Genomic DNA, 14357 nt, shown 5'->3' on the forward strand with positions numbered 1-14357 from the left:
GGTCATCTCGTCGCCGACAAGGTTTATCTTACTCTCCTCGGTGATGAGCATCAACTCCTCTTCACTTGCCGCGATTGCCATCGTTCCCTTCCGGTCCGGTCCCCTACAGTCTTTACCGTTCCGGTCCGGTGTTCGCTTTGAATCGGTTCTGTCGGTTTCCTTGTCTTTATGGAAATGCCGACAGTTCTTCTGGAAGTTTCCCCGCTTGCTGCAATAGAAGCAAGTAGGCCTCCCCCTTGACTTTGACCGTGTCCCCGACTTTTCCTGGTTCTGGGGGCTACGGTTCCTTTGTCTTCCGCGTTCCGATTCGGTAAGGAGCGCTTTGGAGTCGGAGCTCGTATCCTTATCTTTCCGACGCGCCTCCTCATCTAGCAGGCTCGACTTCACTCTTGCTAGGGATAACCGTTTCCCTTCCGGCCCGGCGTTGCCCAAAGTGACAACCAACATCTCCCAGCTATCCGGGAGGGAACCGAGCAGGAGTAGCGCTAGTAACTCATCGGCGAGAGGTACTTCCAGTGATGTTGCCTGGTGGAGCAGCCCTTGGAAGGCATTCATGTGCTCCGCCATGCTGGAGCCATCTTGGTATCGGAGCCTTACTAGCATCCGGAATACTGAAACCTGATTAACAACATTTTTGTTCTAGAACATAATGCCAATCTTCTCCCAGAGCTCATGAGTCTTGCTCTCTTCATTGAAGTTGTTGTATAGGCTCATGTCGATGAAGCACCGTATGTATGCCGTTGTATTCATGTGCATCACCTCCCATATTGCGGCGTCGATTTTGTCCGGTCTCTTGTCCCCGAACTTAACCACGAGCATGTCCCTCATCTTCGACTTCCACACTGAATAGTTGGAGCCGGTGAGCTTGAACATGGCGCCAAACGATTCGTCCATTTTCTGTGTCGTTTTGCTCTGATACCACTTGTCAGGAACTAAACGCTCCCCTATACGCAACGCTCGGCCACAACCGAGCTTAGATTCATGCACAGAAAACGGGAAATGAAAGCACGACACAAAGAAGAGAAGAGTACACAGGAGGTTTACGTGGAAAACCCCAAACTAGGGAAAAAACCACGGCAGCCCACAGGTTGCAAACTATCACTATGTAAGAATGTACAACAGTGAGTTCACGGAGGCAACGACCTCGTGCTCACAATCTTCGCCAAAGGCGGCGGTTACAACTGAGGCAACGACCTCTTTCTCTCTCTCTCTCTCTGTACACTGTTACGCGCTCTAATCTCGTGCAAAACAAGAATGACTACAACAACATTACAAAAGTTTGCCCTAAGTCATATTTATACTAATATGACTTTTTGGCTATTTACAAATATAGCCTCGATGGACTCTCAGAAGCATATTTACGAATATGTCTCTTCATCCGGTGAGCACTCCTCACCGGGTCTTCACCATCCGGCTCTCCGTAGCCGGGTACTCCTCATCCGGTTCTCACCGGGTCTGCACCATTCGACTCTCCATAGCCGGGTATTCCTCATCCGGTTCTCACCGGGTCTGTACCATCCAGCTCTCCGTAGCCGGGTACTTCTCATCCGGCTCTCACCGGGTCTGCACTATCCGGCTCTCCGTAGCCGGGTACTTCTCATCCGGTTCTCACCGGGTCGGCACCATCCAGCTCTCCGTAGCCGGGTACTTCTCATCCGGTTTCGGCCTCGGCTGAGTTTGCTCATCAGCACTAATCTTCTCCCTTCCCATCCGGAGGGACCTGTCTCCCAACAAAGGGTTGAGTGAAGAAGATGGAGAAAAGGAAGATATGGAAGACGACAAACAATCATTAGCAGCCAACTTCTGACGATGACTACCAGACACAAAGGCGGGCTCGGACAGAGACAACCAACGTCGGACAGCCGGCCAAACAACCGGCGGACAGCGTCTGGTCGGCAAATAGGCAACGGCCAGACAGAAGGTCCGATAGCCAGCCGAACAAAGAGACGGCGGCCAGACAGACGGCAATGACCCAAAGACACGCCTAGAGACATTCAGCCGCCGAATAGACAAACGAACATGGCCAGAACGCAAAGACTGCCGGACACAGTCGACCGACGGACAACTTTGGCAGACAGTACAAGTAGAGCCGGCCAGTCAAGCAGACAACACCGGCCGACGTCCGACAGAGTCGACCGGAGAAAATGGTGACAAACGTCAAACATAGGGTCCCACAGGTGGCTGCCGAACAGAGCCGGCGGACGACGACAATGACAGCCCATGGAGAGACGGCTATGGACAGCCTATGAACCAGGATGGCCACAGACAGACAACATGCAGGAGACGAAGATGATCATTACCACAACCACCACAGAAGATAGAGGAGAGGGTATGACAGAAGCAGAGAAGAAAAGAGGAGGAAGAAGAAGAAGACAAAGATGCACATAGAAAGCAAGAAGAAAGAAGAAAAGCCAAAAGAGGAAAAGCAAAAGAGCCAAAGAGATGGTCGGGTACACGAGAGACTCGGCTGAGCACAAAGGCGCGGAGATGGCCGATGCTGCTAGACACGCGCGACCAAGAGCATGGTAGAGACGCGTGGCCGAAATCATGACCAACAAACGTGGCCAAAATGCACAGCCGAGACGTGTGGTCGAAGCGAAGCACGGTCAAGATGCGTGGCCGAAACGCACGGACCAGAATATGGCTGAGATGCACGGCCGAGAAGTACAACCAAGACGCGTGGCCGAGAGCACCGCCGAGATGCATGGCCGAGAAGCATGATCGAGACTCGCACTTGAGAGTACGGCCCAGATACATGCCCAAGAGTACGGCCGAGTGACAACCGTGAAGACAGCCAAGCAAAAGACGAAGAGCAAAGAAGAAAGAGAAGAGGCGTATGAAGAGAACATTTCAAAAATTGGAGGGCAAAATGCAAAATTTCAAAATTTCAAGGGCCGAAAATAAAATTTGAAAAAGAAAGAAAGAAAAAAAGCTTGAGGGTAAAAATTTTAGAGACCAAGGGTACAAAATACAAAACTCAATTCACATGAAGAAATTGAAAAATACACATACATGTAACAAAATCATGAAAGACCCGTGCCGCAATGGATGAGCCAATTGGTGTGTGATCCAATTGAGCGACATGTTGACCGAACGAGAAGGTTCAAGTCAAGCAATGCTCCAATCGAAGTTATCGATTGTAGAGGTATGATCCGGTCGATGGATTTCCGACTGTTGAGACGACCGATTGAGTTCCGGTCGAGAAGAGTTTCCATGGCGAGTGGGTTCACCGTGCAATGCACTGTCCCACATGCGTGCCATGTGTTACCCGTAGGAGTTGTACGGGGTGGTATAAGGGTAAAACACGTTAGAGGGGTTGTTCGGTATGTGTAATGTATATGAGTGTGAAGATGAGTATGTGTGAGCACATGCACAATTATGTGCATGTGACAAGAGTGTAACGGTCTCTTTTGTAACGGTCATTATTTACCGTTACATTTTGTATTATATAAACCCCTTATGGGGCATGTAATGAATAGGCATTTTTCCCTCTTATTTTGGTGTCTTTGTGTATTTGTGTTTCTCTCTAGCTCTCTCATTATCGTAACCCCCTTGGGAGGGGGATGAAGCTATTCTAGGTTTCACCCCCCACCCCGACAACAGTGCGATGGTAGGTTGCTTCTTACTACTCCAAGATATTGCTCCGCTACCGAGTGAGAAGACAAACTTTGTAGCTTGCCTAGTCTACGTCTGTGTACCCTTCAAGTCATATTGGTGTGGCCAATGCGTAGAGAACGTTGTAATCCATTGTGTCGCTCACGTATCGTAATACTCGTTTAGTGCAATCCAAGTGAATGTCGCATGGTTTTTGCATGAATTGGCTAAGGAGTCCGACTGTATACCTAAGGTCGGGTCGAGTGATCGTGAGATAGATGAGGCTCCCGATCAATTAACGATATTGGGTCGGCTCACACTCTTCTGTACCGGAGTCGACATCCAATTTAAGGTTTCGATCGAGAGGGGTTGCCACAGATTTACACTGATTCATCCCAAACTTGTATAACAAGTTGAGGATGTAGTACCATTGGGAGAACATAATGCCGGCCGGAGTCTGAATTACCTCGATGCCTAGGAAGTAATGAAGCTCCTTCATGTCCGTCATCTCGAATTTGTTGGATAGGAGAGACTTCACCTTGTTGATGTCGACTAGACTTTCACCTCCAATGACTAGATCATCCACGTATAGGATCATGATAATTAGGCTTCTAGAGTCGTATCTTACGTAGAGGGAGTTGTCGGATTTTGACATTCGAAAGCCAATTTGATGAAGATATTGTGTAATCTTCGAATGCCAAGCACGCGGTGCTTGCTTGAGGCCGTAGAGAGGCTTCTTGAGTTGGCATACGGCTTTTGGATGAATGCGCGATTCAAAACTGGGTGGTTGTACCATGTACATCCCCTCGTCTAATTCTACTTGAAGAAAGGCATTCGTGACGTCCATTTGGTGGAGGTGCCACCCTTTTGCCGCTGCGAGTGCAATTATGGTCCGCACCGTCGTCATCTTTGCCACCGGGGCAAAGGTTTCTTCATATTCTACTCCATGTGTTTGTGTGTATCCTTTCGCTACAAGTCGAGCTTTGTAATGGTTTACGGAGCTGTCGGCATTATACTTCACCTTGTAGATCCATCTACATCCGATCGCCTTCCTATGCGGTGAGTGGGAGAGAAGATCCAATGTGTCGTTCTTGCATAGTGCACACATCTCCTCGTTCATTGCTTCGATCCATCGCGGGTCCTTTGTGGCTTCGGAAAAGGTTTCTGGCTCCTATACTGTTGCGACCTTCATCATAAAGGTGTAATGGCACGCCATATACTCATCGTAGCCAAAGTGGATTACGGTGTTCTTTTCACGGCTGGATCAACGTAGCTTCTCGTTTGCGGATTCTAAGGCTTTCTTCACTCCATTTGTCCGGATGTCAAGGCCTTTGAACTCACTATCGAGGGAGTGAGTCGATTCATTGCCATTGAAATGAGTGTCTTCATAGTCCGGCATTTTCGCCTTCCCTTTGTCCATCTTCGGACTCGATCGAGATGTGCTTTGATCGCTCAGGGGCTCTTGTGGCCCACTAAGCCTTGTCGTAATTGGGCTTTCTTCAAACATGCGCGTGAGTCGATCTTCGGCTTCTATCTCTATTTCGGTGGAATCCGGCTTGAGCGAAATCGAAGTCGAAGTTGTCTCTGGTGCGTATCAAGATGCGGACTCGTCGAAAACGATGTCTCAACTTATTCGAGATTTTTGAGTTGAGGGGTTGGAGCACTTGTACCCCTTTTGCTCCAGTGAGTATCCTACGAGGATACATTTTTCCGACTTTGGGTCAAGCTTTTGACGCTTCTTGTCGAGGATGTGCACGTACGCAATGGAGCCGAATATCCGAAACATGCGATAGGTCAGGCTTCTTTCAGAAAAACTTCTCGTGCGGAGTAAGTTCGTGCACACCCGATGTCGTACACCGATTCATGAGATAGACGGTCGTGTTAGCTGCTTCTGCCCAATACAATTTCGGCATGTGCTTTTCGTTAAGCATAGCCCGTGCCACTTCGAGGATGTGCCAATTCTTGCGTTCGGCCACTCCGTTTTGTTGCGGCGTATGTCGACACGAAATGCCAAAAATTCGTCTGAGAAGTACTCCTTGCCTCCATCCGACCAAAGACATCGTACATGTTGGCCTGTGGCTTTCTCGACTTCATTTTCTTAAATTTTTGGAAGTGTCCGAACACTTCGCTCTTTTGTCGCATGGGGTAGATCCAGGTGTGCCTGGGGAAGTCGTCGATGAAGGCCTCGTAGTATCAGCATCCGCCGAATGTAGCCGTTTGAGTTGGACCCCATACATCGGAATAAATTATGTCAAGTACGCTTTTGCTCACGTTCCACTCCTTCAGAAACGGGAGCCGATGTTTTTTGCCGAATTGGAAAGTGGCCCACACGCCTTCAATCTCTTTCTCCGTGATGTTGGGAGCCCGATGACGACTCCTTTCGATTGCATTGTCTTAAGCTTTTGGAGGTTTATATGGCCAATCCGCTTGTGTCATAACTCTATGTTGGATTCAATTTTCATGCCCTTTGCGAACATGGCCGATTTCATCTCGTGTGAGTCGAGAATAAACATTCGGCCCTCTTTTTCGATGAAGCAACTGCCTTGATTAAATCATACTTGCATTCCTTGCTCTACAATTTGGCCGATGGAGACCAAATTCTTCGTGATAGTTGGTACATGCAAGAAATTTTTAATATAAGTTTGCTTACCTTCTTCTCCGAACGAAACATTGCCGATGTGTCGAATCGGGTGCGTAGCGTCGTCTCCGGTTTCGACATAGCCAGGTCGGTCCGGCTCTCAAAGTTCTCGGAACCATTCTTGATGCGACGTCATATGGTTCGAGGCACCAGAATCGACGAGCTATACGTCTTCCAGACCGGAGGCACTAGTAGAAGTAGAGGCCGACATAGAATTTTCTCTCTGTCTCATCACGAACATTCAGCCACGATCCTCATAGTCGGAGTTGATGACGTAGTTGGTGAGTTGTCGGCTAGGGGACGCCGACTCGCGTATCTTCTTACGACATTCTTCTTCGTGGTGACCGATTTTTCTACAATATCCACATTAGACTAACCTTTGTCGGTTCGGACTGGAATGGAAGCTCCCCCTTCTTCTGAAGGTTCCTTGATGGATTCCATCTTGATGCTGAAATTGCGAGTTGTTTTCATAAGTCGGGCCTTGTCCGCCTCGTCCTTGGCTGAATCAGCCTCTTCTTGCACGGCCGCGTCCTCTTCCTCCGTCCGAATGCGTGTAGAGCATGTGGCCTTCCGAGGCGTTGCTCCTTGTTTGATTTCTTCGACCAACAACATAGATTGAAGATTGAAGGAGGGTGGATTCTCCCGTGCTGGTACGGCCGTCCGCATTGCGCCGAATCGTGGTGCAAGGCTATCGAGACATATTTGCACCATCTCGTCATCCTCCACATTTACGGTTATCGAGCCAAGCAAATCACAGGGCTCCTTGATCTTCAAGATGTAGCTCCTGACGGACATATCCCTTTGTTGGATATTATTCAACTCTTGGCGGAGTTGAAGCTTTCTCACGGTATTGTTGGCGGTGAAAATCTTTCGTAGATTCTCCTACGCTTCCTTCGGGGTCTTGGCTTCTCGAATGTACCTAAGCATGTGGTCGTGAACACATGTCACCAAGCAATACATCACTCGGCTTGCCGCTTGCTCCCACGTTGCATAGTCGGCGTCTTCCGGGTTGGGCCAAATTTCTTGTGCTCCTTTGATGTAGCTCCAATAGACTTGGTCGATAAGGTATTGGTGCACCTTGTACTCCCAAGATGCAAAGTTGTTGCGATCCAACTTCTCGCAAGGGAGAGCGCTCCCCATTTGAGTATTCATTGTCGATGTAGATTTCTTCCTTCTTTTCTTTTCCTTCTCTCTCGAACACGAGCTATGTAATCACACTACGATAGCGATGGGCCGGTTCTTCTTGAATGTCGATGTAGAACACAACACATGATCACGATGAGACGACTAGGCTAGATCGAGCTACCAAATCGCTCCGATACCATGTAAAGAATCGATGGTGAGTCTTGTTTAGCGAAAGAGATGTGTGTTATGTGTATGTGTGAGAGGAAAGAGGAGAGCAGAGAAACACAAGATGGATAAGAAACAAAATGAAGTACTCAAGAAGAAGGAGATTTATATTAACAAGGAGAATATGATAAATGAAAATGTAGCATTACAAGGAGTCACAACCGACTTAGTATGAAGTATGAGGAGGGTGCTTTATATAGAGTCACCCTCGCTCTTCATTAACTTTACAACAACCACTCTCTCTCTTGGGGAATGTGAAGACTCATAGTCATGGGGAATATGTAACTCATTAGTTATGTGTCATAGAATATGATTCTATGACACATAGTTAATGTGTAGAGAGTAGTGGTGTGACTCTTGACCTTTGAGTAATCATAGATTCTCAAAAGGTGTGTTCACATGTTGTGCTCTCTTGAGCTTGATTCTCAACACAAGTAAATTTTTAAGTATCATGGATTACTGGAAATCACCGTGTCTAACAAGGATCCTAGGTTCACGAGGGGATTTTGGCAAGAGTTGTTCCTAATTTTGGGGATGCAACTCCGTATATAAATATCAACACATCTTCAAACCAATGGATAGACTGAGAGGTTTAATCCCGGTATCAAATATTATATGCGTTGTTACGTCAAAGTGGATCAATCAGATTGGGTGGAGCATGTCGACATGCTTGATTTCTGCTACAACGCAACTATCCAGTCAACAATGGACTTCCTTCCATTCAAGCTATCAATGGTTAAAGTTCTGACGTCAATTGCCTTGTTACATAGTACTAACAAAACACAAGCAGAAGAGCTCGATATAGCTAAGTTTTTAGAAGAATGGAAGGAGAGAATGCTAGCAGCATAAGTGCAAATTTTGACTAAGACAAAGTCTTAGATGATTAATCGGGTCAAAAAGAAATGTGAAAATGTGGAGTTTTTCTTAGGAGATTTAGTATTAGTCAATGCAGTTAAATGGCCATTATTGTTAAATATAATCAATGATCAGCCCCAAGTTGTAAATCTGTCCCCATATGTGCTTTTACAGTGCACATTTTGTGATAGCACCCCAAATGAGAAGCGGCTAGTTTGCAACTCGACCATATGGATCGATAAGGTGTTAATCTAGGAAACCGTAGATGCGTAGGACACAATGGATTTAGGAAAGAGCAAAATAGGTAATAGGATTGGCTAATGAAGTCAACTAGAATATTTTGTGGGCAAGTTACGATGTGTCATTGACTTCAAGATAAGTACTATCTAGGACTAGCCTGTATCTCGGGAGTTGGGTCATATTAAATGACAAGTCAGTTGACAGAAAATGAATATCTCCACTACTATCAACTGACTTGCACATTTAACGTTATACTCAGACCAAACCTAGAATATATTCCACTTTCTTACACAGTGGTTGGATTGATCATTAGTCCCCACTAATTTTGTAGTGAGCTGGTCCAGATCCCATGTAAGCTCTAAGGTGTGAGCACATGGGTGAACTAACATTGTGAGCTACTCTCATATGTGATAGAAGTTTTGTTTTCATATATCCATCTATGTGGTTGTAACTCTCTATACCTATCTAATCGATTCTCAATATTTCTAATAGTTATCTCAAGGTCTCACACCTAACTTCAACCATAGGTAATACGGTCCATACAAGATAACAAAACATATTGTTACGATCTCGGTCCCTCCAGATGGGATGATGAAGACCCGGTGAGAACCAGATGATGCAGACCCGGTGAGAACCGGATAATGAGTACCCGGCAAGGAAGACCCGATGAGAACCGGATGTTGCAGGCCCGGTGAGAACCTCTCACCAGATAAAGGGACATATATGTAAATATGTTCCAGAGAGTCCACTGGGGCTATATTTGTCAATAGGCCGAAAGTCATATTAGTATAAATATGACCTAGGGCAAACTCTTGGTGGTAGTCGTTATTTTGTTGTATAGAGTTATTGGTGTAACTGTTGTACAGAGCATAATAGAGGGAAAGAGAGAGAGAGAGAGAGAGAGAGTGGGACAGAGTGTGTCTCTATTGTAATTGGCGCCAAGCGAAGATTGTGAGTACGAGGTCATTGCCTTTGTGTTCCCATGTTGTATTCTCCTTACATAGTGATAGTTCGGAGTCTGTGGGCTCCCGTGGTTTTTCCAGTTTAGGGTTTTCCACGTTAACATCCTATGCATTCTCTTCTGTTTGTGTACTTACTTCCATTTCTCCATTTTTTACTGGGTTTGATTATCATTAAGTGATCTAAGTCTCGGTTGTGCCCGAAGATTATTCCACATATTCTCTACAATCTGGTATCAGAGCGAAATGACACAGGAAATGGAAGATTCATTTGGCGGCATGTTCAAGCTCACCGGCTCCAACTACTCAATGTGGAAGTTGAAGATGAGGGACATGCTCGTGGTCAAAGACCTCTGCTTGCCGGTTCAGTTCGGGGACAAGAGACTGGACAAGATCGACACCATGGTGTGGGAGGTGATGCACATGAAGACAACGGCGTACATCCGGTGCTTCATCGACATGAGCCTATACAACAACTTCAATGAAGAGAGTAAGGCTCATGAGCTCTAGGAGAAGATCGACATTATGTTTTAGAACAAAAATGTTGTTAATCGGGTCTCAGTATTTCGGAAGCTAGTGAGGCTCCGATACCAAGACGGCTCCAATATGGCAGAGCACATGAATGCCTTCCAAGGGCTCATACACCAGGAAACCTCGTTGGAAGTACCTCTCTCTGATGAGGCACTAGCACTACTCCTGCTCGGTTCCCTCCCGGATAGCTGGGCAACGCTGGGCCGGAAGGGAAACAGTTATCCCTAGAAAGAGTCAAGTCGAGCTTGCCAGATGAGGAGGCGCGTCGGAAAGACAAGGATACGGGCTCCGACTTCAAAGCGCTCCTTTCCGAATCAGAACACGGAAGACAAAGGAACCGGAGTCCCCAAAACCAAGAAAAGTCGGGGACACGATCAAAGTCAAGGGGAAGGCCCACTTGCTTCTACTTTGGGAAGCCGGGGCATTTCCAGAAGAATTGTTGGCATTTCCGGAAAGACAAGGAAACCGACAATACCGATTCGAAGTGGTCACCGGATAGGAATGACAAAGACCAGAGAGGACCGAACCGGAAGGGAACGACGACAATAGCGGAAACTGAAGAGGAGTTGATGCTCCTCACCGAGGAGAGTGAGTTGAACCTTGCCAACGATGAGACAATGTGGGTTGTCGATTCCGGAGCATCGTTCCACCTTACCCCGGACCGGAAATGCTTTTCATCCTACACATCCGGTGAGCACGGTTGTGTCCAGATGGGGAATGAAGGTACATGCAGATTTGTTGGCATAGGAGATGTGGCGTTGATAGCACCAACCGGATGCAAGTTGTTGTTGAAGAATGTCTGACACGTTTCAGAGGTTCGATTGAACCTAATATTAGGCGGTTGGCTGGATGACAAAGGCTACACGGGTAACATCTGGAACGGAGTCATGAAATTCAGCAAAGGGAGCCTGATAGTGGCTCGGGCCCGGAAAGTCAACAGGATGTATGCTAGCACATGCAAAATTACCCAAGACGTTTTGGGCTAAGGCATTATCGACAACGATGTATGTGATAAACATATCACCCTCGATGCCCTTGGACAGAGACACGCCGCACGGAGTGTGGACCGGTAAGGAAGTGTCTTACCGGCATCTGAAGGTGTTCGGGTGTCTCGCTTATGTGCATCTTGCAAAGGACCGGAGAGCAAAGTTGGATCCAAAGTCCCGGCCTTGCATATTCCTCGAATACGGCGATGATGAGTTCGGCCACCGAGTGTGGGATCTGGTCGACAAGAAGGTTTTCCGGAGTCGAGATATTATCTTCATGGAGGACAAGACCCTTGCCAACTGGGAGTCAAAGAAGAAGGTAATGAACTCTGAGTCGACCGGTAAGAATCGATTTGATGATGTGTAGACCCAACCGGCAAAGAGCCAGTTAACACTCGAAGAACCGGCCGGTTACGGGGAGTACACCGAACCGGCAGAAGAAGGAGAGGAAGCAGGAACCGGAACCGACCAAGATCCCGAATCGGATTCGGATGAAGAACAAACAGAGGAGCCGGTTGCCGAAAGCCAAGGACGCAAATATCCTCTCAGAGAGAGAAGGCCCCCCCGGAGATTTCCGGATGTAGAGCGCGTGTTGCTAACCGATGAGGGGGAGCTGGAAAGCTTCGAAGAAGCAAAGGACACCCACCGCCGCAAGTGGTTGAGTGCCATGCAGGACGAGATGGATTCCCTGCATGAGAACCACACATACGAATTGGTAGAGTTGCCGAAAGGAAAGAGGGCACTCCGGAACAAGTGGTGTACAAGTTGAAACCGGGAGATGCCGGCAACCCCCCAAGGTACAAAGCCAGGATCGTGGTGAAGGGGTTCCAACAGAAGAAGGGAGTGGACTTCGACAAGATATTTGCCCCGGTAGTAAACATAACTTCCATCCAAATAGTGATGAGCATAGCGCCAAGCATGGATCTCGAGGTAGAGCAATTAGACGTGAAGATGACGTTTCTTCACGGTGACCTTGAAGAGGAGATCTACATGCAGCAACCGGAGGGATTTGTGAAGAAAGGGGAGAAGCTGGATCCCCGACAATGGTACCGGAAGTTTGACTCCTTCATGACTGATCAAGGGTACCACAAGACGCAAGCCGACCACTATGTTTGTGATACTCCTCCTGTATGTGGACGTGAATGGTACCGGAATTTTGAAGGTGGAGACTTCCTGATACTCCTCCTGTACGTGGACGACATGTTGATCATCGGATGAGACCAAGTCAAGATACAGACACTGAAGAAGGCTCTGAACTGGACATTCTCAATGAAAGACTTGGGTCCGGCAAGACAGATACTAGATATGCATATCATCAGGGACAGGTCAAAGAAGCAATTGTGGTTGTCACAGGAGAAATACATGACAAAGGTGTTTTAGCAGTTCAACATGTCAGATGCTAAACCAGTCGGATCGACACTCCCGGCAAACTGCAGGTTATCCGGTAAGAAAAGCATGAAGACGAAGGCAAAGAAGGTAGATATGATGAAGATACCATATGCCTCTGCCGTCGGGAGCTTAATGTATGCAATGGTGTGTACCTGACCTGATATCGGATACGTAGTCGAAGTGGTTAGCCAGTTCATGAGCAATCCCGGCAAGGACCACTGGAATGCGGTAAAATGGATACTCCGATACTTGAAAGGCACCTCAAGTATGTGTCTCTGATTCGGCTCCGGTAAACCCCAACTTCATAGTTTCACCGATTCGGATATGTCGGCTGATGCGAATACCAACCGATCAACATCCGGATACGTCATGACATATGCAAGGGGAGCTGTTTCATGGCAATCGAGGCTATAGAAGACGGTTGCGTTGTCAACCACGGAAGTGGAGTACAAGGCAGTTGTGGAAGCTGGCAAGGAAATACTATGGATGAAGGACTTCATTGGAGAGTTAGGGAACTGGCAAGAGGAATACCGGCTCTACTGCGACATCCAGCGGAGGTACCACTGGATTCAGGAGCGAGTGGAAGATCAAGAGTTCGTGCTTACGAAGATCCACGCGGAGGAGAATGGGTCAGATATGCTGACCAAGGTGCTAACGCCCGACAAGCTGGACGCATGCCGGAAGCAGATCGGACTGACGAGGCATCCCATGTCGAAATGAAGGGGGAGTTTGTTAGGATATCGGTCCCTCGGGATGGGATGATGAAGGCTCGGTGAGAACCGGATAATGAGTACCTGGCAAGGAAGACCCGGTGAGAACCAAATGTTGCAGACCCAGTGAGAACCTCTCACCGGATGAAGGGACATATATGTAAATATGTTCCAGAGAGCCCACTGGGGCTATATTTGTAAATAGCCTGAAAGTCATATTAGTATAAATATGACCTAGGGCAAACTCTTGGTGATAGTCATTATTTTGTTGTATAGAGCTATTGTTGTAACTATTGTACAGAGCATAGCAGAGGGAAAGAGAGAGAGAGAGAGAGAGAGAGAGAGAGAGAGAGAGATTGAGTCTCTGTTGTAACTGCCGCCAAGTGAAGATTGTGAGTACGAGGTCGTTGCCTCTATGTTCCCCTGTTGTATTCTCCTTACATAGTGATAGTTTAGAGTCTCTGGGCTCCTGTGGTTTTTCCCGTTTAGGGTTTTCCACGTTAACATCCTGTGCATTCTCTTCTGTTTGTGTACTTACTTCCATTTCTCCATCTCCTACAAATTGTTGCCTCTTGTAACCTCCAAAATCCATAACGTTTTTCATGTTAGCCTACTAAAGCATTTTCATACAGATGAAATTCGGGGTTGTGAGGCAAGCAATAACATGCCATGTGAACCAGAGGCCATATTAAATACACAAGTTTTTCAAGGGAGAAGATGCTACTTGATCAAGTGGTAGGGGCGATCATTGGTGGAAGCTTTGTGGATTACTGAGGAGGCACTACAGCAAGCACGTTTCGAGTGGTTAATGGAGCCACGAAACCGTCCAAGTTCTTAAGGAAAACCATAGTTAGCACGAGGACTAAATGTTGCCACCATGCATAAGTTTCGTGGTCGAAACTCTCACTCCTTATGGGGGAGTGTTACATTTGTTAGGTCTACCTAGAATAAAGTAATTGTTATGATTGTTACGACTACTTAAAATAAAGAACCTTGGAAGTACAAACGATTCAATTGTGAATGTTTGGCATTCCCATGATTCCTATTTAATAGGATGCTACTTTTCCTCGAACGGCAAGCTCCAGTTATTGGAGTTAGTAATACT

Source organism: Azolla caroliniana, unplaced genomic scaffold, assembly GCF_043228905.1.
Source record: "Azolla caroliniana isolate FFs.n. ecotype wild unplaced genomic scaffold, voAzoCaro1.0.p SCAF_8, whole genome shotgun sequence".
Classification (NCBI taxonomy): Eukaryota; Viridiplantae; Streptophyta; class Polypodiopsida; order Salviniales; family Salviniaceae; genus Azolla; species Azolla caroliniana.